Source organism: Pyrus communis, chromosome 16, assembly GCF_041283825.1.
Source record: "Pyrus communis isolate YQ-2024b chromosome 16, ASM4128382v1, whole genome shotgun sequence".
Lineage (NCBI taxonomy): Eukaryota > Viridiplantae > Streptophyta > Magnoliopsida > Rosales > Rosaceae > Pyrus > Pyrus communis.
This window is the reverse complement of record NC_142580.1, coordinates 22,866,313-22,891,830: the sequence shown is the minus strand read 5'-3', so window position 1 is coordinate 22,891,830 and position 25,518 is coordinate 22,866,313. Positions and strand designations below refer to the sequence as shown.

Sequence of the window (25,518 nt, the reverse complement as noted above, 5' to 3'; positions counted from 1 at the left end):
TGGTTCCTTTGGAGTATCACAGGTTGGCTTGGAAACTTTCCAACCTCTCTTTGGCTCAAGGCATCTGCAATCTGCCCCTATTGTGTCTCCATTTTGGTTAGAGCCGCCGAATGTTGTTGGAGAGTGCTATTGGTGGTTTGTTGGAATTGCAAGGTATTTTGGGCTAACAATTTAACCGTATCCTCAAGAGTAGGTTTTGGTTGGAAGTTTTGGAATTGATTGTTGTTCTTCCACGAAAGATTGGGATGATCTCTCCAACTTGGGTTATATGTATTGGAATACACATCATTCCTTGGCCTTTGATTGTAAGAATTCATGAGGTTCACTTGCTCTTGGACATACTCGGGGTAAGCCTCCCTAGATGGACATTGATGAGTAAGGTGGCTTGGTATGTTGCAAATGGCACACACTTCACTTGCTTTTGGCACCATGTTGAGCACGGATTCAAGCTTCTTTTCTAGGTTAGCTACCTGCAAAGAAAGATCATGATTAGAGCTTGTTTCATATACTCCAACTCTCTTACCCCTTACATCTTTGTGTTGAGCATTAGATCCCAACATCTCATAAATGTTATATGACTCTTGAGCATTCTTTTTCTTCAAAGCTCCACCTGCTGCATTATCAACAGTTGATTGACATGTTTGGGTTAGTCCATCGTAGAAAATTTGCATTTGTAAGTGAAGAGGTAACCCATGGCGTGGACATTGCAACAAAAGGCCTTTAAAGCGCTCCCAACACTCATTGAAAGGTTCTCCATCATCTTGTTTGAAGTTGAAGATTTGTCCCCTTAATGTGGCTGTCTTTTGAGTGGAAAAGAACTTTTCCAAAAACTTCTTAGCCATGGCATCCCATGTGGTGAGTGAACCAGGTACTAGAGTCATTAACCAACCCTTGGCCCTATCTTTCAAGGTGTAAGGGAACACTCTCATCCTCAGATTTGCTTCACTTATTCCCTGTAAAGGTAAACCACTCACAACATTGTAAAATTCTTTAATATGAGCTAAAGGATCTTCATTAGGTAAGCCATAAAAAGAAGGAAACATATGGAAATGTGAAGATTTAAGATCATAGTTTCTAGCTTCTGTGGGCAGCAAGATGCATGAAGGTGAATTTGGTATGATTGGTTGAGCAAAATCCTCCAAAGCTCGAAGATCATCTTGGTCGCCCGCCATCTCTTCTTCTCTTTCCCAATTAAAGTGCTCCGATCCTTCACTTGTTGGACTAGACGGTTTCCCTTCCTCTTCTTCACGGACAATGGAGGAACTTGTTGGCACAAAGCTTTCCAAAGTGTTGCCCTTTAACCGTTCAATTCTTTGGCCTAATTCAGCAAGTCTATTTGACATATACTACCTGAAACAAGATAAAACAAGTTTGAATAAAAATCAGAAATCTACTTAAAATGAAAAGAACAAGGTTTAATATCAAAACAAGCAATTATAAGGGACTGAAATCAGTCCCCGGCAACGGCGCCATTTTTATTGAGGTTTTCCTTCTTCGTGCTAGAATATGTTTAGTATAATGGCACAAGTAAGGGTGTCGAATCCACAGGGACTAATTGGACCTATATAATCACTTGTTTTGCAAGAACTTTTTACTAGAGAAATAAAACTAATCAATGTAGGCAGATTTGTTGTTGTAACTTGAAAGCATAAGGAAATGAAGTAAACACAAATAAATGAATCAACAACTAATAAAATGAGATAGTACCAATGGAGATGAAGCTAGGGATTCGATTTTACCATTGCTAACCCAAGGCCATGTTTGTTAAATCAGTTTATACTCAGTCATCTACCTATTTCTTGAGTTTGTTTCACTTAGATATGATCAACCATATGATGTGTGGATTTGATCAAATGTCTCTAATCATGAGCCTAATTGTGATGTGCAACTTTGGTTCCTAATCAAGAATATGTAGTGCACAAGAAACTTTCACAAAACCAAAGGGAACACTCAGCAGGATGTTTGCAAAACATTCCCTTCATTCATTCACATATCCACCAAGATTATGCATGATGTGTGCTTTAATCTTGGCTAAACAACCTGTGGTTAATTCAAATGATGATCAAGCATTAAAATCAACACACTAAGTCACAATTAAATCGGAGAATGAAACAAGAAATAGATAGATTAAATGAGAATTCTGAATTAACTACATGGCAATCTTGCAAGGCTACATCGAATCCCTAGAGAGAGATTAGTTACACTTCATGTTTACAAAAGGTTTGACATAAAAATATATAACATGAGTGAACATAGGATTAAGAAGAAAGAACCCTTGAAGCAAAACTGATGTTGAAATCCCTTAAGAGTTGCCTTCGGTGTTGGTGCTCCAAGTGTGTTGTAAATGAAGGTGGAGCGGCTAAGGTTGAATGGTTTCTGCAAATGGGAGAGTGTATGGAATGGAATGAAGCCGAGAAGAGATTGTGTAGAAATGGAATGGGAGCTTGCGGCAAAGGGGAAGATTGGATGTGTTTGTGGTGTCTTGTGTATGAAAATGAGATGTGATTTTTGTGTATGAATGCATGGGTTTTTATAGGGGGAATGGGAGAATATGTGGGTGATTGTTTAAGAGTGAATGTGGTTGTTATGATTGAGAGTGCATGTGGATGAAATAATGATGGAAAAAGAGCTAGGTTGTTGGTGTGTGAATGCATGTGTTGAATTTGTGATGCAATGATGAAAGAGTAAGTGCATGTGTGTGTGAATGGTGGTGCAATGATGAAAGAGTAAGTGCATGTGTGTGTGAATGGTGGTGCAATGATGAAATGATGAAGTAGGAAGGTGGAAATGCATGTGTTGAATTGGTGGTGCAATGATGAAAGAGTAAGTGCATGTGTGTGTGAATGGTGATGCAATGATGAAAGAGTAAGTGCATGTGTGTGTGAATGGTGGTGCAATGATGAAATGATGAAGTAGGAAGGTGGAAATGCATGTGGCTAAGGGTTGTTGATTGGGCTAGAGGTTTTGCATGGCTCAAAGGATTGTTTGATTGGGCTAGGCCCTTTGTTTTATGTCCAAAGTGCATACAAGGCTTTCAAATTCGTCCAACACTTTGGCTCCAAGCATATGCTATCCATTCCAAACCCAATTTTGCTCCAAAATGCTCCAAAATGCATCTTTTTGCTTCCTTAGCCATATGAACCTAAAAACACACGAAAATGGCTTAAACTACTAAAACAACTATGAATTAACAACATAGATGCACGAAAACAAGCTAAGTAAGTCGCCTAAATATGCTCCTATCAATAACTTATTCTTGTATGTTGATTAGGGAGGCCTACTTAATTTGCATGCTTGAATTTGGTGCTAGAATATAAGGGTGTTTCACATAATCGTTACAAACTTATATTCACAAGTAGTTACGGTTGTTTTCACAATCATGTTAAGTAAATTCCTAGCATGTGTATCATGATGTCATAGTTACAAGTGCTTTGTCAATACTTATGATTTCCTAGCATGCATATCATGATGTCATAGTTACAAGACTCAAAACAACTCAAAACAACCAAAAAGACTCAATTTAGACTCTAGGACTCAATTTGGACGAAAATGCAATTAGTTTTGACTCAAAAGACTCAAAAACACACTTTTGGACAGATTTGGAACAAGTAAGAAAAGGGGATTTGATTTTGGACGAATTTAAAAGAAAAACAAGTAAATTAAAAACTTTAAAATAGATTTTGACGAAATTAAGTAAAACCAATGGATGATGGAATAGCCAAGGGATACTTCTCCACACATGATACATTCAAACATAAATTGATTTCTAGTTGCTTTTCCGATAAACCATGAACCTCAACACCCCAGATTAACCGTGACATCACTAATTAACCCTCAGATTTCCCTTAAGTTAGTGGATTGGATGACATCATACGACAACCCAAAGCATTCTTCAAAAAGTCCCCTACATGACATCATAATAGAGATACGGTCAAAGATCATTACGTTCAATGGAAATCATAAGTATTGACAAAGCACTTGTAACTATGACATCATGATACGCATGCTAGGAATTTACTTAACATGATTGTGAAAACAACCTTAACTACTTGTGAATATAAGTTTGTGACGATTATGTGAAACACCCTTATATTCTAGCCCCAAATTCAAGCATGCAAATTAAGTAGGCCTCCCTAACAAACATACAAGAATAAGTTATCCATCAAACAGTTAAGCAAATTGTGTTCATGACTTATGAAATCACAACTGGACTTAATCAACTCATATTATAAATGTAATCATGGTTTCAAAGCATCCCTAGGCTAAAACGAGTTTAGCCTCTCATGTTCATGACAAAACAAAGCAATATAGATTTAAACATTGAAAATAAAAGATAGATTACACCTAAAAACGTCCAACACTCCAACTTGAATGCACAAACGCCCAAGGCTTGGTCTTCCTTCTCCTCCTCCTTGTTAAGTCACAGCACAAGGTCTATGGTGGGTTTGTGGATGATTTTCTGGGTTTTGGATGGATTTAGGTATGTATGGTGGTGCGGCAAAGGTTGATGGTGGTGTGTGGAGGTTTGGATGAAGGTTTGGAAGTAGGGGAATGGTGGAAAGTTGGATGGAAGGCTGCGGCAAAGATGAGTTTTCTGAGTGAATGAAGGCAGGTTCTATGGAAGGGTGATTAGCTTCAATAAAGGTGCGGCATAGGGGTTTTTATAAGGAAGAAGGAATCCTAAGGCTTTATTACTTAGTTTAGGAAAGGAATTAACTCCAAATCCTTCAAGAATAGGAAACACAAAGTCAGAAATTAAAGGGAAAAGGAAGTTGATGCGGAAATATATTAAGCACACAAATTAAACCCTCTTCTGACAATTGTAGCAAAGTATGTAAGTAGGGATCGTTCAAAACCGGGGATTAGGAGGGATTGCTAAACTCTTGAAAACTGACCTAAGGACTCCAAAACAAAATTAAAAACACTAATTTGGACTCAAAGAATGAAAAACCAAAGTTAAAACACTAAAACAAAACAAAAACTCAAAACAGCAACTAGAAGACTCAAAACTGCCTAAAAACCACTTTCTGGGCAGTTTTGAGCACCTACACTAATTTGGACGAAATTGGTTGAAAACTTGACTCAAAACACTTAAAAACATGAACCAAAACAATTTCTAACTAAATTGAGACTTCAAAGTAAAGGGGGATTTGATTTGGACGAAATTAAAGTTGAGAAAACAGATTGCAAAGTAAAACTGATTTTGAAACATTTTTGGGGTTTTTAATGGATGATGGACTAGTTAGGGGTTCTTTCTCCACACATGACAAGTATGCAAATGACTCGATTTCCAGTTATTCCTTCATAGAATTATGAATGACAATGCCCCAAATTAACCGTGACATCACTAGTTAATTCTCAAGTTTTCCTTGTGTTATTGAATTGGATGACATCATACGACAACCCAAAGCATTCTTCAAAAGTTCCTTACATGACATCATAATAAAGATACAATCAAAGATCATTACGTTCAATGAAAACTATAAGCATTGACAAAGCACTTGTGACTATGACATCATGACACTTATGCTAGGAATTGAACTTAACGCGATTGTGACTAGCAACCTTCACTACTTGTGAATATAAGTGTGTGACAATTATGTGAAACAAACTTATATTCTAGCATCATATTCATGCAAGCCAATTAAGTGTCGACCCCTAATTAACAAACACAAATACGTTATTACTCGCACAGTTAAGCCAATTGCATTCACGATTCAAGAACTCATAACTGAAATTTATCAAATCAACTTGCACACATAGTTATGGCTTCGAAATCACCCCTAACCAATAGGGGTTTAGCCACTCATGTTCATAGCAAAATGAAAGGAAAATAAATTAAACATTGAAATCATAAAACAAATTACACCTAGAATGCACCAACGACGAAGCTTGAGCATCCAAGAGTCCTTCATTCTTTCTCCTTGCTACGGCACAAAGGTGGATGAGATGGTTGGGATGTGTTTTAGGATCAGGGATTATGGAATTGGATGGAGGATAGGCACGGCAAGGTGTAGTGTTTGGTTGGAATTGTGTTTCTAGGATTTTAGGATGTGAAGAGTGGTGTGGCTAGATGAATGGACGAAAATTGGGTGAATGAGTGATCCCCCCAAGTGCCTTGCTGCAAAGCCTTATTTATAGGGCTAGGAAAGGTTTTTGAACTTAGTTGAAACACTTAAAGGATATATGTGTGTAGCTTGGACAAGGTAGGAGACAAGGTAGGACGGCTAGGAGACAAGGTAGGACGGCTAGGAGACAAGCTAGGACGGCTAGGAGACAAGCTAGGACGGCTAGTGACAAGCTAGGACGGCTAGTGACAAGCTAGGACGGCTAGGAGACAAGCTAGGACGGCTAGGAGACAAGGTAGGACGGCTAGTGACAAGCTAGGACGGCTAGGAGACAAGGTAGGACGGCTAGGAGACAAGCTAGGACGGCTAGGAGACAAGCTAGAAATTAGGCACCATGTGTGATTAGATAAAGCCTTCTAGAAATAAGGTTTTTTAGGCCCCCTTGCAGCTCCCTAACTGAATTCAAGCCTTCAAATTCGTCCATCCTTATGCCTCCATGCTTGCACTATCCAATCTTGGCCCAAAAATGCTCTAGAATGCTCCAAATTGCTTCTTTTTGCATACTTTGACACTAAAACCTGAAATTGCACGAAAATGACTTTAAACACTAAACTAACTAAGGAAAAACAACATAAATGCATGAGAACAAGCCAATTAAGTCGCATAAAAATGCTCCTATCAAATTCCCCCACACTTAGCTTTTGCTAGTCCTCGAGCAAAACAAAGAAATAAAACAAGACAAAACAAACAAACATAATCTAAACCTTCCAACGTTTGCCTCAGGGGTTTCCAATGCACATGACATGTTAAAGATTATCATTCCCACAGATTTGAGTCAATTTAACACTTAAGCACATGCTTAATCATAGTCACTACTTACTAGTTCACAATTAACCAATTAAAACAATGTTTTGAATGTAGTAACATGCCTTAGAGAATTCCTTCTATCCTTAATAGATTTGCACTCTATTTTCACTCAGATTTTCTAACTACACACCCTATACTAGTTATATGTGAGAGAATTGATGTAGATATAAAAACGAATGCTCACATATATGTATCACAAAGAATGCAATTTCCGGAGTTAATAGGCATGTTTAGATATGATCTCATGAATGGAATGCTACTACTTAGATGCGAGAACCAGTGACACCATATGCTCATACCAAATTCAAACTCAACAAATTGAAACACATAACACTCAAGATAGAAGTTTAAGGGTTGCAACGGGGCTTGGGGTATTGGTTAACAAAGAAAGGATAGGGAAAACAAACGTTACTTCAAGCATTAGTAAGCAAAGTAATGAAATTAAGACTTAGAATTCACTTAGTTTGCAGAAATTAACTTAAAAACACAAGGGGAAGACTTTAAACAACTTCTTAGGGCCGAATTCAACTTTTTGGACCCTTTCTTCAACAAACAACACCTTGGAACTCTTTTTCTCATGTTGTTCAACTCTTTTCATACTTTTTTTTTTTTTTTTTTTTTTTTTTTTTTTTTTTTTTTTTTTTTTTCAAATTTTTCTTTTCTTTTCTTTCTACTTCCCCCACACTTGGTTTCTGCCATAAAGGAATTCCATTTGAATCATGCTTACTATACTTTAAGAACGAGGGTATGGATAGTCCTAATCTAGGCTAGGTGAAGGTAATGTGGGTTAACAAAGAAAAGGCTAAACAAGGCTCAATGGGGTTAACACCTAAACATATAATGGAGTAGGGCACACGGCTTTTTGGTTAAAGTGGTGGTCACTACACAACTTCATCTTGAATATGTGTTATGCTAATCAATACCATGCTTTGAATGAAATGGGCATGACTTCTAGTGTTTGGAACTAAATGATGAAACGCCTTCTAAGTAGCAACCAAGCAAAGAATAATGAGATCATGCAACGATTTTAGAAAACAAAGAATGCACAGATTTTAACTCTCCAAATAAACGTTTAGGTTCAAGTCTCACAAGGTTGTAGCGTTAATTTGAGTTCCTTCCTTCAAGCATGTTACAAAAACTGATTTTTTTCTTTTATGATTGCATGTGAATTCATAAGTTATAACCACAACCAAGCATAAACATAGAGTAAATCAAACTTTCATCCATGTTAATCACTCTCTTTAACAGTCATGTATTTAAAAACCAAATCCTCATCATTGTGTTGGAAGGTACCCTAAGACACAAACAAACACACAAAAACAACTCTTTTTTGGGTTTTTTAAAACAAATTTTTCAAATTTTTCTTTGATTTTCGGATTTTTATTCAAAACATACTAAAACACACCAAAACTGCTTAAAAACACTTAAAAACAGCAAGGAACAAGTTTTGAAATAATGGGTGATAAAATCCCACGAATTTGCATGAAAAACACTTAGTTACCCCCCCACACTTAAAATCAAACATTGTCCTCAATGTTTTAAGCATAAAATCACACAAAGAAACACACAAACAGCAAGTAAAACAACTAAATAGGCAGATTAGAAAGAATCAACAAAGATAAGGGTTTAGGAACGCAAATCTGGAATTGGAGTGCTTTCTAGGTCTTCCTTTGTTGAATGGCATGGGTTGCCTCCCAAGTAGCGTTTCTTTAACGTCTTGCAGCCGGACGAAGAACATGTTCAGGCACCATTGGTGCCCACGGCATGGAGTGAGATCTCCTCCACAACCTGCCCCACGACATTCTCATAGTATGGCTTCAATCTATGTCCGTTGACCTTGAATTCCACCCCATTCCTTAAGCTTTGGACTTGAACTGCACCATGTGGAAAAACATTAGTAACAACAAAAGGTCCAATCCATTTAGAACGTAACTTTCCGGGAAATAAACGTAGACGAGAATTAAAAAGTAAAACTTTCTGCCCAATTGTGAAGGTTTTGCCCCTAATCATCTTGTCATGAAACGCCTTCGTCTTTTCCTTGTAAATGCGGGCATTCTCGTAGGCTTCATTCCTTAGTTCCTCAAGCTCATTCAATTGGAGCTTCCGATGCATTCCAGCAGCATCTAAGTCCAAATTGAACGTTTTGATGGCCCAATGTGCCTTATGCTCTAGCTCCACGGGTAAGTGACAAGGTTTTCCATAAACTAGCCGAAATGGAGACATCCCTAGGGGTGTTTTGTAGGCAGTGCGATATGCCCATAGTGCATCGTCTAAACGCATGCTCCAATCCTTCCGGTTAGGCCCCACGGTCTTCTCCAAGATTTGCTTGACCTCTCTATTTGATACTTCGGCTTGGCCACTTGTTTGTGGGTGATAAGGTGTTGAAACCTTATGCTTGACATTGTACTTCTTGAAGAGTGCCTCAATGGTCCTATTGCAGAAATGTGAACCTCCATCACTTATAAATACCCGCGGCATCCCAAATCTAGAGAAAATGTTAGTCTTGATGAAATCTGAAACCACTCTAGAATCGTTAGTACGGGTAGCTTTTGCTTCTACCCATTTAGAAACATAATCAACCGCAAGCAAAATATAAGTGAAACCAAATGAAGAAGGAAAAGGACCCATGAAATCAATACCCCAAACATCAAAGATTTCAACATTGAAGATGGGTGTTTGCGGCATTTGGTCTTTTGCACCAATAGAACCTGTTCTTTGACATCTATCACATGTTAAGCAAAACATTCTAGCATCTTTGAACAATGTAGGCCAATAAAAACCAGATTCTAACACTTTACGAGCTGTCCTTTGGGTACCAAAATGGCCTCCACATGCATAAGAATGACAAAATGCTAGAATTGAGTTAAAATCAGAAGTTGGCACACATCTTCTAATAATCTGATCTGGGCAATATTTCCATAGATATGGATCATCCCACACATAAAATCTTGCATCATGTATCAATTTATCACGTTGAACCTTGCTTAGGGTGTTAGGAACTTGCTTAGTCACCAAGAAATTGACCAAATCGGCATACCAAGGGGTACTTACCTCAATGGACAGAAGTTGTTCATCCGGAAACGTCTCAGAAATGGGGAGGGATTCTTCTTCACGCACCAATCTACTCAAGTGGTCAGCCACCACGTTTTCACAACCTTTCTTGTCCCTAATTTCAATATCGAACTCTTGAAGTATGAGCATCCAACGAATGAGCCTTGGTTTGGCCTCCTTTTTGGTGAAAAGATACTTCAAGGCTGCATGGTCAGTGAAAACAATTACTTTAGTTGCAATAAGATATGATCTAAACTTATCTAAAGCAAATACAACCGCCAAGAGTTCTTTTTCGGTTGTAGAATAATTCAATTGAGCATCATTTAAAGTGCGGGAAGCATAATAAATAACATGTGACTGTTTATTTTTCCTTTGACCCAAAACAGCCCCAAGTGCATAATCCGAGGCATCACACATCAATTCAAATGGAATGGACCAATCCGGGGGAGTTATGATGGGTGCCGTGGTTAGGAGCTCTTTGAGATGCTTGAATGACTTCTCGCATGCCTCGTTGAACTCAAAAGACACATCTTTTTGGAGGAGGCGGCATAGGGGTTGTGCAATCTTGGAAAAGTCCTTGATAAATCGTCTATAGAATCCTGCATGACCAAGAAAAGAACGAACCTCTCTAACCGAAGTAGGAGAGGGTAAGTAGCGTACAAGATCTACTTTAGACTTATCAACTTCAATTCCTTTTTCAGAGATTATATGACCCAAAACAATACCTTGTTTAACCATAAAATGGCATTTTTCCCAATTTAAAACAAGGTTTGTTTCAACACAACGTTTCAAGATTAAAGTGAGATTATCCAAGCATTTATCAAAAGAATCACCAAAAACACTAAAGTCATCCATGAATATCTCAATAATCCTTTCAACATAATCAGAAAATATGCTTACCATACACCTTTGAAACGTGGCAGGGGCATTGCACAAACCAAATGGCATGCGTCGATATGCAAATGTTCCAAAGGGACAAGTAAAAGTGGTCTTTTCTTGATCATCCGGGGCAATGACAATTTGATTATAACCTGAATATCCATCAAGAAAGCAATAAAAAGAATGACCCGCTAACCTTTCCAACATTTGATCTAGGAACGGCAATGGGAAGTGGTCCTTCCTTGTGGTGGCATTTATCTTCCTATAATCGATGCATACACGCCAACCGGTTTGGATTCTCATGGGTACAAGCTCATTCTCGGCATTTTCCACAACCGTCACTCCGGATTTCTTAGGCACACATTGGATAGGTGAAACCCAACGACTATCGGAGATAGGATAAATGACTCCACAATCAAGAAGTTTGATTATCTCCTTTTTCACAACTTCCATCATTGGAGGGTTAAGACGGCGTTGAGCCTCTCTAGTTGGTTTGGTCCCCTCCTCAAGAAATATGTGATGCATACAAGTTGTGGGGCTTATACCTTTGATATCGGCCAATGTCCATCCTAGGGCAGATTTGTACTCCTTCAACACATGCATGAGTTTTTCCTCCTCTTGTGCCGTGAGGGATGATGATATGATGGCAGGCAGTGTCTCATTTTTTCCCAAGAAAATGTACTTCAAATGGCTTGGCAAAGGTTTGAGTTCAAGGATAGGTGCCTGAATTATGGATGGAAGCAACTTGTTAGTCGAAATGGGAATGGACTCTTTGTTAGGAAACTTACCATCATGTATTGGTGATGACTCAAGGGCAGCAACTACTTCAAGAAAATCCTCACTAGGAGGCACGGCATAGGATAGTGTATTTGTGCCGTGGGGTTGCATGGATGTTGCTCCCTTGGTTTTGACTTCTACACCACTTGTAATGACTTTTTCAAGCATATCATCATTCAAATCTTCAAGGTATCCCTGCGCCAAAGAGTCAACAGTATCAATAGAGAAACATGAATGATCTTCACTAGGATACTTAATAGAATCAGAAAGATTGAAATTAACAACTTCCCCATCAAATTCCATGGACAAAGTTCCATTAAACACGTCAATCTTAGTCCGGGCCGTTTTCATGAATGGCCTTCCAAGTAGAATGGGCAGCGAGGGTGCATGATCCGATTCATCCATCTCAAGGACATAGAAATCCGCCGGAAAGATCAAATGATTAACCTGCACCAAAACATCTTCCAAAACTCCCTTTGGATAGGCATTAGATCTATCGGCCAATTGTATGATAACACCATCCTTTTTCAATGATCCTAGGTTCATAGAGACATATATGGAATATGGCATAACATTTATAGAGGCACCTAAGTCAAGCATGGCAGATTCAAATCTAGTGTTACCTATGACACAAGGAATGGTGAAACTACCCGGATCTTTGCATTTGGGAGGTAGTTTGCGTTGCAAGATGGCGGACACATTCTCACCTACTTTTACCACTTCCTTGGTCGACATCCTCTTCCTAGTGGTGCACAACTCCTTCAAAAACTTGGCGTATCTAGGGACTTGCTTGATTGCATCCAACAAGGGTATGTTCACTTGAACTTTCCTAAATGTCTCAAGGATGTCCTTTTCAGCTTCTTCCTTCCTTGGTTGCATAAACCTACTAGGAAAAGGAGCATTCGAAGGAAAAGCATTAGTAGAAACCGAATTTGACACATTCTTACCCTTTTTGGCCGAATTAGACAGTTTTGGGGCACTAGGAACTTGCGGCAAAGACTCTCCCACCTTTGTCATGGGTTTGCTTGATTCTTCCTCTTCAATTTGCAAGTTTTCATCACCTTTGGGACCTGATTGTGATGGTGTAGGATCTGCCCCAATCTCTTTTTCACTTCTCAAGGTTATGGCTTTTGCACTTTCGAAGCTTCCCTTTGGATTTGGAACGGTGGAACTAGGGAGCTTTCCTTGTTCACGAAACTGCCCCATAAACTCGGCAATTTGCCCCATTTGTTTCTCCAATTGATCCACCCTTTTGTCTTGGTTTTGCATAGCCTTAGCTTGATCGTCCTGCCCATTAGACAACTTAGTTAGTATCTTAAGAAGTGCATCATTGTCAAGAGACGTACCTGAGGCACTTGGGCCGGATTGGGCTTGATTTTGGGGTGGGCCGTAGGTTTTGGGAAAGAACCCAGGGGGTTGTTGCCTAAAGCCTCCTTGGTTTTGAGATTGTTGGGGCTCCCTCCATTTGAAATTTGGGTGGTCTCTCCAACCGGGATTATATGTGTTGGAATAAGGATCGTTCCTTGGTTGGTTTTGGCCTTGAAACCCAATTGCATTGGCGCTTTCCCATCCACCATTTTCAATCAACTGTGGACATTTTTCAGAGGCATGTCCATGCATAGAACATACGCCACATACAATTGGTCCTTGCATCTTCATGCCCTCGGCCAACTGAGACACAATAGAAGTAAGATTAGCCAATTGTGAATTAATGTCGGAAGTAGAACTTACCTCATGAACATGTTGCCGTGGGGGTCCTCTTTGGCCTACTCCTTCGTATTGTTGATCGTTCAACGCTCGATTAGAAATCAAGGTCTTGGCAGCCATAGGTGTTTTGTCCACTAATGCTCCACCTGCCGAGGCATCGAGCATTTGACGTTCTAATGGTAGGAGGCCCTCGTAGAAGTATTGCAAAAGTAGCTCCTCCTTCATCTGATGCTGTGGACAAGAAGCAACAAGTGATTTAAAACGTTCATAGTATGCAGGAAAAGACTCACCTTCATCTTGTTGAATTCCACTTATTTTTTTACGAAGAAGAATGATGCGAGAAGTTGGGAAAAACTTCTCCAAAAACGCTCTTTTCATACTCTCCCATGAAGTGACAGTGCCAGGAGCCAACTCGTATAACCAATCCTTAGCTTTATCCATTAAAGAGAACGGAAAAGCTTTCATCTTCAAAATACTTCCGTCAACATTGACGGGAGTCATGCTTGAACAAACTACTTCAAACTCTTTAAGATGCTTGTTTGGATCTTCCATGGAAAGCCCATGGTATTTAGGAATGTGGTGCAACAGGCTTGACTTCAACTCGAATTCATCGGTCTTGCCTTGGGCAGCCGCGGGGTATTGAATGCATAATGGTGCGGCATTGGCCAACCCTGAGGCCGAAAGCTCTTTAATGGTCCGATTGTCTGCTGCCATAACTTCTTCTTCCACTTCTTCAAACTCAGATTCGGCCTCTGAACTTGAACTAGGTTCACTACGTTCGGGATGCCTCCTCTTTCTTCTCAAATCACGTTCAAAATCGTCGTTAAAGTCTAAGATATGTGCATGCACAGTTTGAGAACTCCGCGTCATGCACTAGTACCTAAAAAACAAGAAACAAAAATAGGTCAGAAACTAAAACAAAATCAGAAACAAAGTGAAATAAATGAAACAAAAACAATCCAAGGGATTTAGCAAAGTTGCTAATCCCCGGCAACGGCGCCAAAAATTTGATGCGAAATATATTAAGCACACAAATTAAACCCTCTTCTGACAATTGTAGCAAAGTATGTAAGTAGGGATCGTTCAAAACCGGGGATTAGGAGGGATTGCTAAACTCTTGAAAACTGACCTAAGGACTCCAAAACAAAATTAAAAACACTAATTTGGACTCAAAGAATGAAAAACCAAAGTTAAAACACTAAAACAAAACAAAAACTCAAAACAGCAACTAGAAGACTCAAAACTGCCTAAAAACCACTTTCTGGGCAGTTTTGAGCACCTACACTAATTTGGACGAAATTGGTTGAAAACTTGACTCAAAACACTTAAAAACATGAACCAAAACAATTTCTAACTAAATTGAGACTTCAAAGTAAAGGGGGATTTGATTTGGACGAAATTAAAGTTGAGAAAACAGATTGCAAAGTAAAACTGATTTTGAAACATTTTTGGGGTTTTTAATGGATGATGGACTAGTTAGGGGTTCTTTCTCCACACATGACAAGTATGCAAATGACTCGATTTCCAGTTATTCCTTCATAGAATTATGAATGACAATGCCCCAAATTAACCGTGACATCACTAGTTAATTCTCAAGTTTTCCTTGTGTTATTGAATTGGATGACATCATACGACAACCCAAAGCATTCTTCAAAAGTTCCTTACATGACATCATAATAAAGATACAATCAAAGATCATTACGTTCAATGAAAACTATAAGCATTGACAAAGCACTTGTGACTATGACATCATGACACTTATGCTAGGAATTGAACTTAACGCGATTGTGACTAGCAACCTTCACTACTTGTGAATATAAGTGTGTGACAATTATGTGAAACAAACTTATATTCTAGCATCATATTCATGCAAGCCAATTAAGTGTCGACCCCTAATTAACAAACACAAATACGTTATTACTCGCACAGTTAAGCCAATTGCATTCACGATTCAAGAACTCATAACTGAAATTTATCAAATCAACTTGCACACATAGTTATGGCTTCGAAATCACCCCTAACCAATAGGGGTTTAGCCACTCATGTTCATAGCAAAATGAAAGGAAAATAAATTAAACATTGAAATCATAAAACAAATTACACCTAGAATGCACCAACGACGAAGCTTGAGCATCCAAGAGTCCTTCATTCTTTCTCCTTGCTACGGCACAAAGGTGGATGAGATGGTTGGGATGTGTTTTAGGATCAGGGATTATGGAATTGGATGGAGGATAGGCACGGCAAGGTGTAGTGTTTGGTTGGAATTGTGTTTCTAGGATTTTAGGATGTGAAGAGTGGTGTGGCTAGATGAATGGACGAAAATTGGGTGAATGAGTGATCCCCCCAAGTGCCTTGCTGCAAAGCCTTATTTATAGGGCTAGGAAAGGTTTTTGAACTTAGTTGAAACACTTAAAGGATATATGTGTGTAGCTTGGACAAGGTAGGAGACAAGGTAGGACGGCTAGGAGACAAGGTAGGACGGCTAGGAGACAAGCTAGGACGGCTAGGAGACAAGCTAGGACGGCTAGTGACAAGCTAGGACGGCTAGTGACAAGCTAGGACGGCTAGGAGACAAGCTAGGACGGCTAGGAGACAAGGTAGGACGGCTAGTGACAAGCTAGGACGGCTAGGAGACAAGGTAGGACGGCTAGGAGACAAGCTAGGACGGCTAGGAGACAAGCTAGAAATTAGGCACCATGTGTGATTAGATAAAGCCTTCTAGAAATAAGGTTTTTTAGGCCCCCTTGCAGCTCCCTAACTGAATTCAAGCCTTCAAATTCGTCCATCCTTATGCCTCCATGCTTGCACTATCCAATCTTGGCCCAAAAATGCTCTAGAATGCTCCAAATTGCTTCTTTTTGCATACTTTGACACTAAAACCTGAAATTGCACGAAAATGACTTTAAACACTAAACTAACTAAGGAAAAACAACATAAATGCATGAGAACAAGCCAATTAAGTCGCATAAAAATGCTCCTATCAGAAGTAACTAGCGGCAAAGGAGTGCAAGAAAGGGAATGCTCTTTATTTCTGAATTTAGGCAAGGATTTTGGAATAGAAAAGGGTATGTGAGTTATGGTTGAGTTTGATATGAAAAAGGAATGTGCTTGAATGCTTTAGAATAGGAAAGAAGGCCCTCCCTTGCACGGCAAGGAAGGGAAACACCAAGGGGATACACGGCAAGGAATTTAGGTTGCAAGGGAACTTTGTTTTGTGACCTAGAATAGGTAGAAGTCCTTGATATTGCTGAAACATGGAGTCTTTTAAGGATTAGGAAAGGTTAAACCAAAATAGGAAACCTTGGCTTAACTTTCCTACTTCAAGTAGGAAGCCTTCTTTGACTAGGATTCCTCATTTGATTAGGAATCCTCTTGTGATTAGGAATCCTCTTGTGATTAGGAATCCTAACTCTTTTAGGTCTTCAATTTTGTCCATTCCTTTTGCTCCAAGCATAAGATATCCATTCCAAGTCCAATTTTACTCCAAAATGCACCTTTTTGCTTCCTTAGCCGTGGAAACCTAAAAACACACAAAAATGGCTTAAACTACTAAAATAACTATGACCTAACAACACAAATGCACGAAAACAAGCCAACTAAGTCGCCTAAATATACTCCTATCAATAAGTTTTCCATCAAACGGTTAAGTAAATTGCATTCACAATTTATGAAATCACAACTGGAATTAATCAATTCATGTCATAAACATAATCATGGTTTCAAAGCCTCCCCTAGCTAAAACGAGTTTAGCCTCTCATGCTCACAACAAAACAAAGGAAAATTGAATTAAACATTGAAAACAAAAGATAGATTACACCTAAAAACGTTCCAACACTCCAACTTGAATGCACAAACGTCCAAGGCTTCTTCTTGTCTGCTTCTTCCTTGCAAAGCTGCGGCACAAGAGTTCTTGGGTGATTTTAGATGGATTTCTGGGTTGTGAATGGATTTAGGTTGGTAGGGTGGTGCGGCAAAGGTTAGGGATGGTGTATGGGTGTTTGGGTGAAGGTATGGAAGTAGGAGAATGGTCGAAAGATGGGTTGAAGGCTGCGACAAAAGCTTGTTTCTGTGAATGATGGCGGATTGTGTGGATGAGTGATTAGGGTTGAATAAGGGTGCGGCTATTGGTATTTATTTGAGAGAAAGAATCCTAAGTTTTATTACATAGTTTAGGAAAGGATTAGACCCCAAATCCATAAGGAAAAGGAGATATAAAATCAGAAATCAAAGGGAAAGGAGAAGGAAACTTGCGGCAATTAAGATTAAGAAAGGGAATGTGATTTAAGGCTGAAATTAGGCAAGGATTTAGGATAGAAAAGGTATATATGGTGCGGCTGAGATTGGGGTTGATGTGATAAAAGATAGCACTCAAATTAAACCCTCTTTTTGACAATTGTAGTAGAGTGATAGGAGCATATTCATGCGACTTAATTAGCTTGTTCTCATGCATTTATGTTGTGTTTCCCTAGTTATTTTAGTGTTTAAAGTCACTTTTGTGTATTTTCAGATTATAAAGCCAAAGTGTGCAAGAAGATGCAAATTGGAGTCTTTTGGAGCAAAAGAGGGATGAATGAGTTGAAGACTTGAAGAACGATGGATTCCTACTTCAACGAGGATTCCTACTCCAACAAGGATTCCTACTCGAAGTAGGAAAGTTAACCCTAGGTTTCCCGTTTTGGTAACCTTTCCTAATCTTAAACGTCCGTATTTTCCAGCCACTTTGAAGGCCTTGTATGCACTTTAGGACACAAAACAAAGGCCCTAGCCCACTTTCACACCTTGTCGTGGCCTTTCCCTTTCTTCCCTTCCTTTGCCGTGCAAGGGGGGGGGGGCAATTTTGTCCTAGGTTATGCAATTAAACATGCTCCTCTCCTAAATTAAACCCTAGCCGCACCTTGCAGCCACTTCCCTTTTAATTTCTGATTTAATTTCCTAATTCTAGCAGCCTTTGACTTAATTTTAGTTAATAAAAATAAGCTAGGGTTTTATTTTCTGAAACCCTATATATTACACCACTTAGCCGCACCCCAGGATCACTTTTCATTCATTCTTTTCATCTTACAGCCACAAACACTCTCTGCCGCAACCACCCGTCCATCTTCTCCTTTCAATCCGTAGCCTCCCATCCATTCCAGCCATTACCCTTCTTTGCCGCAACAATTCCAACCATTCCAGCCACCATTCAACCCTCCATACACCTTTCACAACTCCTTGCCGCAACCCTTCACCACCCTAAATCTATTCCCAACCCAAAATAACATCCAAAAACCCCCTAAACCTTCTCTGCCGCAGCAAGGAGAAGAAGAAAGAGGAGCTTGAAACGTGCAGAAATTCAAAGTGGATTCGTTGGGCGTTCTCGGTGTAATCAATCTTTTGTTCTCTATGTTTAATTCAATTTTGTTTCTCTTTCTGTGAACATGAGAGGCTAAACCCCTAGTTAGCTAGGGGGTGATTCGAAACCATGTTTATGCTTGCAATATAAATTGATTACCTTCGGTTGGAATTTCATGAGTTGTGGATTCAATTTGTTTAACTGCTTGATTGACAACTTATTTGTGTATGTTTATTGAGAGTGCACGCTTAGTTTTCATGGATGAATACGATGCTAGAATATAAGTGGGTTTCACCTAATAGTTACAATCTTATATTCACAAGTAGTGGAGGTCGCTTATAAACGATCGCGTTAAATAAATTCTTGGCACTAGTTTCATGCTCATCATAGTAACGAATGCCTCGCCAACACTTATAGTTTTCATGTTGCTTAATGATCTTTGATTGTGCTTTTCACGTAAAGGACTTTTGGAGAATGTTTTGAATTGTGTATGCGCTGTCCCATCCGATTCATTAACTTAAGGAGAACTTGAAAGTTAATTTAAGCGAACCTAATTAACCCGGGGTGTTGAGTTTCATGATTCATCGAAAGACCAACTGAAAATCATCTTGTATGCAAGTGTGACATGTGTGGAGAAGAACCTTCTAGCTAGCATTTCATCCATATTTTCATCAAATTCGTATTTACATTCTGTCTTTATTACAATCTGTGCATTTTGTTTAATTTCGTCAAAAACTAAATCCCCCTTTACTTTAGTGTTCAATTTAGTTAGAAAGTGTCTTAGTTTGTGTTTCTAAGTGTTTTGATTCAATTTATCACCCAAATTCGTCCAAATTAGTGTAAGTGCTCAAAACTGCCCAGATTGTGTTTTTAAGGCAGTTTTTTAGTGTTTTGGTGCTGTTTTGAGTCTTTTGGTTTGTTTTAGTGTTTTAAGTGTTTAGTTTTGCATTCTTTGAGTCTAGTTTAGTGTTTTAACCTTTGTTTTACGTTTTTGAGTCAGTTTTCAAGTGATTTAGCAATCCCTCCTAATCCCCGGTTTAGAACGATCCTTACTTATACATATACTACAATTGTCAAAAGAGGGTTTTTATTTGTGTGCTTATATATTTCGCATCAAATTTTTGGCGCCGTTGTCGGGGATTAGCAACTTTGCTAATCCCTTGGATTGTTACTTTCTGTTTAGTTTAGTTTGTTAAAGTTGCTGACCTTGTTTTGTTTTTCTTGTTTTAGGTACTAGTGTATGACTCGGAGTTCTCAATCGATTCGTGAGCATATCTTGGACTTTGACAGCGATTTTGAGAGGACTTTGAGACGAAAGAGGAAGCAACACGAATCAAATCCACCAAGCCCGGAACCTGACCTTGAAGAACAAGTTCTAGAAGAGGAAGAGGAGGCCACGGCAAGGGTTTTTGAAGAACCACAAGGCATGGCCATGGACAACCGGACACTCGAGGAGCTTTCTGCTTTGGGATTGGATAATGCCACACCTTTGTGTATCCAATTGATGCAAACTAATTAAGCACACAAATTAAAACCCTCTTGTGACAATTGTAGTATATGTATAAGTAGCGATCGTTCTAAACCGGGGATTAGGAGGGATTACTAAATCACTTGGAAACTGACTCAAAAACTTAAAACAAAGGTTAAAACACTAAACTAGACTCAAAGAATGCAAAACTAAACACTTAAAACACTAAAACAAATCAAAAGACTCAAAACAGCACCAAAACACTCAAAACTGCCTTAAAAACACTTTCTGGGCAGTTTTGAGCACTTTGACTACTTTGGACGAATTTGGGAAATAAATTGATTCAAAACACTTAGAAACACAAACTAAGACACTTTCTAACTAAATTAGACACTAAAGTAAAGGGGAATTGAGTTTTTGACGAAATTAAATAAAATGCACAGATTGTAATTAAGGGCAGATTGTAAAGATGAATGTGATGAAAATATGGATGGAATGCTAGCTAGAAGGTTCTTCTCCACACATGTCACACTTGCATACAAGATGATTTTTAGTTGGTCTTTCGATGAATTATGAAACTCAACACCCCGGGTTAATTAAGTCCGCTTAAATTAACCGTCAAGTTCTCCTTAAGTTAATGAATTGGATGGGTTAGCGCATACACAATTCAAAACATTCTCCAAAAGTCCTTTACGTGAAAAGCACAATAAAGATACAATCAAAGATCATTAAGTATCATGAAAACTATAAGTGTTGACGAGGCATTCGTTACTATGATGAGCATGAAACTAGTGCCAAGAATTCATTTAACGCGATTGTTTATAAGCAACCTCCACTACTTGTGAATATAAGTTCATAACTATTAGGTGAAACTCACTTATATTCTAGCGTCATATTCATGCATGAAAATCAAGCGTGCACTCTCAATAAACATACACAAATAAGTTGTCAATCAAGCAGTTAAACAAATTGAATCCACAACTCATGAAATTCCAACCAAAGGTAATCAATTCATAATGCAAGCATAAACATGGTTTTGAATCACCCCCTAGCTAAATAGGGGTTTAGCCTATCATGTTCACAGAAAAAGAAATAAAATTGAATTTAAACATAATGAACAAAAGATTGATTACACCTAGAACGCACAACAAATCCACTTGAATTTCTGCGCGTCCAAGCTCCTCTTTCTTCTTCTCCTTGCTGCGGCAGAGATGGTCTAAGGGTGTTTTGGATGTTATTTTGGGGTGGAGATGGATTTAGGGAGGTTTGGTGGTGCGGCAAGGTTGGTGGAAGGTGTGTGGAGGTGTGGAAGGTGGCTGGAAGGGTGGTGATGGCTGCGGCAATGGTGGGAAAGGTGTGGAAGATGGCTGGAATGAAGGGGGAAGGCTGCGTATTGAAGGGTTTTGGGTGATGGTGGCTGCGGCAAAAGGGAAAGAATGGGATAGAATCTCCAGTGTGACGGCTTAAGGGGTGATTTTTGTATGTGGCTGATGAGAAAAAAAACAATAATAGAATAGGCTCTAGGGTTAATAAGATAGGTGCGGCTGAGATAGTTTGATAAATGAATGGAAGGCTACGGATTAAAGGGGGGATATGGAAAGGTGCGGCTAAGTGTGTAAAACCTAGGGTTTGAAATATGTTTGGTTCCAGAAATTAACCCTAGCTTATTTTTATTAACTCAAATAAATTCAAAGGCTTCTAGAATTTAGGAAATAAAATCAGAAATTAAAGAGGGAAAGATTAAAGGGTGCGGCTAGGGTTAGGTTAGGAGAGGAAAATAGGGTTTAATTACATAACACTAGACAAAAATGCCCGCCCCCTTGCACGGCAAGGAAAGGGAAGAAGGGTTAAGGCACGGCAAGGTTGTGTAATTGGGCTAGGGCCTTTGTTTTGTGTCCTAAAGTGCATACGAGGCCTAAAAAGTGGCTAGAAAATATGGACGTTTAGATTAGGAAAGGTTACCAAAACGAGAAACTTAGGGTTAACTTTCCTACTTCAAGTAGGAATCCTTGTTTAAGTAGGAATCCTCGTTTTGGTAGGAATTCATCGTTGGAGTAGGAATTCATCGTTTCTTCAAGTCTTCAACTCATTGATAGGAGCATATTTATGCGACTTAAATGGCTTGTTCTCGTACATTTACGTTATGTTTCTTTAGTTATTTTAGTACTTTAAGCTATTTTCGTGTGTTTGTAGGTCCAAAGGGCTAAAGGAGCAAAAAGATGCATTTTGGAGACTTTTGGAGCACTTTTGGGCTAAGGACGGATAGCTTATGCTTGAAGCCAAAGTGTTGGACGAAATTGAAGACCTAATTGGAGCCAAAGTGTTGGAACCTTGTTCTCTTTAGTTTTAGGACATTTAAACCTTTCCTAATCCCAATCATGCCATGCATAACACACATCCATTCTAACACATTGTCATTGCACATGCATTTCCTTCATTAGTTAACCCACATGCACTTATCACTTATCATCACCACATATCATATCACTTAATCACTTATCACTTATCATCACCACTTAACCACTTATCATATCATAACCACATATCATATCACTTATCACTTATCACTTAACATAACATCCACCTACTTCACCTACAACATCCACTTCACCTACAACATCCACCTACTTCACCTACAACATCCACCCACTTCACCTACAACATCCACCTACTTCACCTACAACATCCACTTCACCTACAACATCCACCTACTTCACTTACAACATCCACCTACTTCACCTACAACATCCACCTACTTCACCTACAAATGACATAGCCATATGTTCCCTCCACTACTCCTATAAATACCCTTGCATTCATTCATTCAATTCACATCTCATTCCATTTCACAACACAACACCCCTCAAACACTTCCTTAGAATCCAAACCATCTTTCCATTTCCACCATTCCTCATCCATTTCCATAATTCCCCAAACCTCACCTTAGACCTTGTGCTACAACAACGAGGAAGATAAGAGGGCCTAAACGTTCATACAATTCAAGTTTGAGTTGTTATAATGTTTAGGTGTTTCTTTGATTTCAAAGTTTAAATTCAATTCTCTTTGTTTTGTACGTATGAGGAATGGAAGAGAAGAGTGCCTAAACGTTCATACAATTCAAGTTTGAGTTGTTGGAATGTTTAGGTGTTTCTTTGATTTCAAAGTAATGAGGAACTAATCCCCCTTTAGCTAGGGGGTGATTCGAAACTATGTTTATATTTGCAATATGAATTGATTACTTTTGGTTGGAATTTCATAAGTTGTGGATTCAATTCGTTTAACTGTTTGATTGATAACTTATTTATGTATGTTCATTGAGATTGCAAGCTTAATTTTCATGCATGAATATGACGCTAGAATATAAGTGAGTTTCACCTAATCGTTATGAACTTATATTCACAAGTAGTGGAGGTTGCTTATAAACAATCGCGTTAAACGAATTCTTGGCATAAGTTTCATGCGTATTCCATAGTAACGAATGCCTCGTCAACACTTCTAATTTTCATTGAACTTAATGATCTTTGTTGAATGTCTCTATCATGCGTATTCCATAGTTAGGGACTTTGATTAAGAATAATTTGGTTGTAATGCGTATTCCATTCAATCCAATGAATTTAGGGAAATCTGAAAGTTAATTTAAGCGGACCTAATTAACTTGGAGCATTGAGTTTCATAATTTATCGAAAGACCAACTGAGAATCAATCTTGTATGCAAGTATAACATGTGTGGAGAAGAACCCCTTAGCTAGCCTTCATTCCATTTATTCCATCATCCATATTCACATTTACATTCTGCTTAGTTTATTAACTTGTTTTGTTATTTCAATTTTCGTCAAATCAAAACTCTTCCCCCCTTTTTCCTTATTGTTCAATTTAGTTTATGTTTTAAAGCATTTTGAGTCTTTGGTTTGTCTTAGTGATTTAAAGTTTAGTTTTGCATTCTTTGAGTCTAGTATAGTGTTTTAAACTTTATTTTACGTTTTTTAGTCAAATCCAAGTGATTAACAATCCCTCCTAATCCCCGGTCCAGAACGATCCCTCACTTATCCATTCTACTACAATTGTCAAACGAGGGTTTAATTTGAGTGTGCGTATAAATCACGCATCAAATTTTGGCGCCGTTGCCAGGGATTAGCAACTTTGCTAATCCCTTGGTTCTTTTTTTTTTTTTTTTTTTTTGGTTTAGTTGTTTTCGTTTTAGTTTCTAACTTAATGTTGTTTTCTTTGTTTGTTGTTACTTTTGATATTTGATTTAGTTCTCTTTCTTTGATTTTAGGTACTAGAGAAGTAAGATATGGATTTTGCTAGCATTCAAGCTCAATTGGCAAATCTTACTTCTAAATTGTCGCCGTATGCCGAAAGGACCACAATGCAGAGTGTCCCTACATTTGGTGCTTCATATAGGCAAGGATTTCAAGCCAATCAATGTCCACAAAGAGATTGGAGGGATCATTCAAACTCTATATGGTGGGAAGATCAACAAGTTCAACGTGAAGCATATTAAGTCGCATATTGGCAAACTCATATGCAATATGCTCAATTAAATTCAAGTTTGCCAATAGATTATAATCAAATTCTTAATGAAATAAATTCTTTGGCGCAGGGGTCACAAAATCAAGCCAAGGAGGCTCAACAAGAAGCATATTGGCAACCATATGATGAGTTCAATACAACACCTATGCAGCCACCACAACCTCCCCCACAACAATTCCAATCAAGTTCAAGTATGTCCATGGATAATGATAAAAATTTTCAATTACTAACCTCTTTGGCGCAGGGGTCACAAAATCAAGCCAAGGAGTTGGGTAAATTGGACGAGCAATTTGGGCAGATTATGGAGTTCATGAAACAAATTCAAGAGCAAAGTGAACTCTCCAACTCAACTATTGAAAACTCGAAGGAAGATTTTGAAATCCATAATGCTATCACTTTGGGAAGTGCTATGGAGGTTGGAGCTGACCTAAAAATGTCCAAACATAGCCTAGAAGTGGATGAAGAGCTGCTAATTGAGGAGGAGGAAGAAGACATGCACACGGCAAGGGTAGAACAACCCTTGCCGCAGATCCCTAAGCCCTCTAAACCACCCACCACCAGTAAGGACGTCCCAATTCCATGTTATTCTGATGTTATTCCACCCAATGTCCCTTTTCCTAGCAGGTTTTTGATTCCCAACCAAGAAGAGAGTAAAAAGGACATCGTGGAAGCCTTCCCAAAGGAGCAAAATGCTATTCAAATTCTTGGTGCAACACAGCAAGTTTTAGATGGTGTTGAATTCTTCAAAGGACTTTGTACACCAAGAAGAATGATTCAAGAGAAGGTAGTGGCTGGAGAAGATGTAGAATGCATCAAAGAGGACATATTTGAAACCA

At 38.7% G+C, this 25,518-nt stretch overlaps 1 non-coding gene across 1 annotated transcript; it reads left to right on the top strand.

Annotated features, from left to right (window-relative positions):
* Positions 1 to 687: 687 nt before the first annotated feature.
* On the top strand, positions 688 to 798 carry LOC148690142 (small nucleolar RNA R71). Its single transcript, XR_015958059.1, has one exon. It is a non-coding gene; the product is annotated as a small nucleolar RNA R71 (small nucleolar RNA).
* The last annotated feature ends 24,720 nt before the right edge of the window (positions 799 to 25,518 follow it).